Source organism: Alexandromys fortis, unplaced genomic scaffold (assembly GCF_014885135.2).
Source record: "Alexandromys fortis isolate MF-2015 unplaced genomic scaffold, M_Fortis_MF-2015_v1.1 scaffold_1182, whole genome shotgun sequence".
Taxonomy (NCBI): domain Eukaryota; kingdom Metazoa; phylum Chordata; class Mammalia; order Rodentia; family Cricetidae; genus Alexandromys; species Alexandromys fortis.
The window spans coordinates 11,486-16,225 of record NW_026078419.1 but is presented as its reverse complement, the minus strand read 5'-3'; the positions used below and the strand labels follow the sequence as shown (position 1 = coordinate 16,225).

The window sequence follows — 4,740 nt, the reverse complement described above, 5'->3', positions numbered from 1 at the left end:
CTTTCCTTTCCTTTCCTTTCCTTTCCTTTCCTTTCCTTTCCTTTCCTTTCCTTTCCTTTCCTTTCCTTTCCTTTCCTTTCCTTTCCTTTCCTTCCCTTTCCCTTTTTCTTTCTTTCTTTCTTTCTTTCTTTCTTTCTTTCTTTCTTTCTTTCTTTCTTTCTTTCTTTCTTATAAAGGTATTAACTGAGACTGGATCTCGGCAGTGTGTAAATCAACAACAGTGAAATGTCTGCTCCTTTGGGGCAGTGGTCTGAGCCAGTGTCTATTGCTCTGACGCTGTAGAAAGGTTCCTTGATTAAGAAGGTAATAAGAGTTGTTAGTCAGTGCCCTGAGCAGCAGAGGGTGGGATCAGGTAGCGTGTGGACTCTACAGCTTATGAGCAGCTCCCGTAACATTTAAACAGGTTAACAAACAGTGCATGCCACTCACGGGTGTTTAAAAATAGACAGCATTGTGCAGTGAAGTAGCAGAGCCAAGGAATTTAAGAAGCTCTTTCGTATTCTCATTCCTCTAAATGTCAGATTCTTCAGCCTTGCAGATCATTTAGGTTGGCCTTTCTCAGCTAGGGTTCTGAGAGAGAATTAAATTTATAATTTAAACAAAATAATTACTTGAGCTGCTCTCGCCTCAGTTTTCCCAAAGACTGTCGACAACTGGTGCATTCTGTGTGCTCCAGGAGTTAAGTGGCTCCTGCAGCGGGTGGCCCCGGCTCTTCTGAACTTGGAGGAGAGCTCCGTGGGACTTGCCCTTAGCTAGCCTACTGACTGTGCTGCTTCAGGAGACCCTGTTTATGTTTACTGGTCACCTTTTACCCTTACAGGATAAAAATAAGAAGGTGAAGGTGAAGAAAGAAACAGTGAACTCCCCGGCTATTTACAGATTCCAGACTCGCCGAAAACGTTGATACGTTAAAAATAAGTCTCATCATTCTGCATTGAAAAGAACCTTTTTCTCCTTTTGCAATAATTTCAGATCTCATTAGTTCAGATGCCTTGATTTTCTTTTTTGTAATCATGACTTATTGTCAACCTGCTATTTGATATCTATGAGAACATTAAAGCCCCTTCCCCAATTAAAAAAAAAAATGAATCGTCACCTTTGGTCATCCACCAGTCTTAGCAAGAAAGGTATGTCAGTCAATGATAATTGGGCTGTTTCATTCTTGTTCCCTGACCGTAAATAGTTCTTCATTCAACTATGTGCCTTTCTAATTAGATTGTCTTCCTGGGTTTTTTCACCCCCAAAGCTATTTAACAAAAACATCTTAGTCTAACTTTGCCATTTTCAAAGCTTTGTTTCAGCTACGATGCGTTCTGAAACCTGTGAACACATCTCCCAACATTAAGATTAAAAGAATTCAAACTAGCTTGACCTCTGGGACTCAATTATTAAATATTAACTTGAGGTACAATCTATGCAGTCCCTAAGGTGAAACTCACAGGCCCTGGCTATGTAGCAGTTCTTTGTGGTTTTTTTCTATTCTGTATAAGCTATCATTACTATAATTAAATAGTGCAGCTTGGGGAAGAATCATCTTTTTGACGATCCACACAGCTAGAAATGCCCAGTAGAACAGGCTGTTTCCAAGAGATAAACACACTACATTAAAGGCAGTGGAGATGTCCCCATGTCCACTCACACTGTGCGAGATACCAGAGGAATATTGCAGTAACAAGCATGGAAAGATGCATCCTAAGCACAAGACATTCTGGGGTCTGTACTCCAGTGGCCTTGCCTAAATGAGGTTCACCCATCAGAGAGAGGCCTCCTGTTGGGTTGATACCTTGAACTCCAATTGCTACCTACTGTTCCTTTGACATGGCCACCAGCAGTAGGCACCTGCACTCACATGCACAAGCATATAAACATTTCTTTCTGTTAGTTTGCTTTGTCCAGTTCTGATGTCAGTTTTTATTTTATTATTTTATTTTACTATTATCCATCTTAAGCCTGTTTGTTTTATAATGAGAGATATAAAGAATAGATCTGGATGGGAGGGGAAGGGGGGAGAATTGAGAAGAGTAGACAGAGGGGTACCCAACTATAATCAGGATATATTATGTGAGAAATAAACTATTTTAAATAAAACAGGGAAGAGGAAAAATAAAACCTGTTAAATTAAGAGCTACAGACCAGTTTCTCTGATGAACCAATGGAGAAAAGAATCTTGGTAAGAACACTTGCACATTGACTAACACATTAAGAAAATAACCTATCAAAACCACCGTGGTTTCAATCCAAAGATGCAGTGTTTGTTCAACGTGTACAAATCAATGTGGAGGGATGGAGACATGTCTCACTGGTTAAGAACACTTGCTGCTCATGTTGGCGACCTGGATTCTGATCTCAGAACCCTCATGGTATCTCATAACCATCTCTGAGTTCAGTTCCAGAGTACCTGACACCATCTTCTGACCTCCATAGACAGCAGTCGTATACTTGGTGTTCATTCATACATGCAGGTAAATCACAACACCGGCAGGAAAGGGAGTGGAACCCAAATTCATTGTATTAAGCAAAATAAGCCAGATTCAGAAAGACAAATTCTACCTGATTTTTTAAAATCTATAATATGGAATCTAGGGCTAGAATTATATATGTGATTCTATGGAGCTCATGAAATAGAAAGGACAGCATGAGAAATGAGGAAGAGATCTTAAGAGAGGGAGGGGAAAAGGTAAAGGAATACTTGGGCCTTGAAAGCCAAAACTGAAACTATTTAGGAGAGAAAGGAAAAGGGAGACTGAGGTGGAGTGGGTATGGAAGAAGAACAGTTACAGAGAAGGGTGGATGAGACCAGATCATAATGGCATTATTAAGATTCTATAATGAGAGATCCATCGGAGGGGTGAGTATGTTTCTGACCGGCGGGCTGCAGAAGCCCAGGTCACAGAGCACAGACATTCCTCGACCCCATAATCTTTCTGGTCATTCTGCAGGGGCTTCTCCCTGCAGCTACTGACCTTCTCTTCCTACCCCATCCCAGCTTCCCTAAGGCATCCCTCCCCTACTTTGGGGCCACAAGATCCCCCAGCTCAGCCCATATTGGGGCTGGGACCTAGTGGTGAGTGGCGGGAGTTCCTTTGTTTCACTCAGCTTGCCGGTGGCAAGCTAGGCCTTTTGTCTGCCAGGTACCTGCCCAGCAAGAAGCCCTTATCCTGTGACAGAAGACCCATCGGAGGGGTCCCTGGCCAACATGGGGTCCTGATCCTGTACCAGAAGAACCATCGGAGAGCATTTGAAGGAAGAGATGGGCAGGCACCAAGGCAAGAATTCCTCCAACAATCTGAAAAACAACATGAAAACACCAGAACCCAGTGATCTTACAACAGAAGGACTTGAACACCCTAATCTAGAAGAAGTGGAAAAAATTGACATTATGAAAGTGATAGAGTCCCTTAAACAGGATATGAAAAACTCCCTTAAAGAAATGGATGAGAAGTATAACAAAAAGTTTGAAGAAATGAGTAAATCCGTAAATGATACCCTGGGAAACAAAGAAAGAACAGTCAAACAGATAATGGAAACAGTTCAAGAATTGAAAACTAGGAAGGGTACCGAGGCAGGGGCTGTCGGGCCAAGTGCGCGGGCTGCCGTCCACGCCATCCCCCTCCCCTCCAAAGCCATGGCTTCCAAACTCCTGCGCACGCGGTTATCCTCGGGCCGCCAGGCTCGAGTAAGGGCACCGTATGCCAGAGGATCGCTCAGAACTTTGGCCTCCAGCATCTCTCCAGTGGCCACTTCTTGCGGGAGAACCTCAAGGCCAGCACGGAAGTTGGCGACACGGCAAAGCAGTACCTAGAAAAAGGTCTTTTGGTTCCCGATCATGTGATCACACGCCTCATGGTGTCAGAACTGGAGACCCGGAGCACCGAACACTGGCTGTTAGACGGGTTCCCGAGGACGTTAGTACAGGCAGAAGCCTTGGACAGAATCTGTGATGTGGACCTAGTGATTAGTCTGAATATCCCTTTTGAGACACTTAAAGATCGTCTGAGCCGAAGATGGATTCACCCTTCTAGCGGGAGTCTATAACTTGGACTTCAACCCTCCTCAAGTGCTGGGAGTTGATGATATCACTGGTGAGCCACTTGTCCAACAAGAAGATGATAAACCCGAAGCAGTTGCTGCCAAACTACGAGGGTACAAGGATGCGGCAAAACCCGTCATCGAACTGTACAAGAGCCGCGGAGTGCTCCACCAATTCTCCGGGACGGAGACAAACAAAATATGGTCCTACGTTTACACACTTTTCTCAAACAAGATCGCACCTATTCGGTCCAGAGAAGCAAACTGAGCCTGCCCCTGGAAGAGCCAAGAAGACGCGGTCGTTCACTCAGTCATGCGTGTAGTCCTGGTGCCCTGGCCAAATTAGGAGCTAGCTGAGATAGCTTGCAGCATCTTCTCTAGTTTAAGTGAATGAAGTAATGAGGAAAACCTAGTGGGTAGAAAGCATCCATGAAGATACCCTCCTCCTGCCTTTGAAAAAGAACGCAGAGCTCTGCAGGGGCGAAAGCCCAGACTGGATTTCCACCAGTGTCGAGCCCATACTCTAGATGGGTTGCAGCCATGCGCTGCTATCGGAATCTTTTTGCACACGATGGTGGTGGAGTGTCTGGTCCCTGCCACCTTCCACAGGCTGTTGAACCACAGCACTGTCAAGCCTGAGAACTTGGAGAGCTGTGGTCCTGGCTTGTCCTCCACCACGCCCTCCTTGATGATAATTGAATTGATGCTAAT

The 4,740-nt window shown here is 44.6% G+C and overlaps 1 pseudogene; it reads left to right on the top strand.

Moving 5' to 3' along the window:
* The first annotated feature begins 3,610 nt into the window (after nucleotides 1-3,610).
* Nucleotides 3,611-4,734, top strand: LOC126496603 (adenylate kinase 4, mitochondrial-like; annotated as a pseudogene).
* Nucleotides 4,735-4,740: the final 6 nt, after the last annotated feature.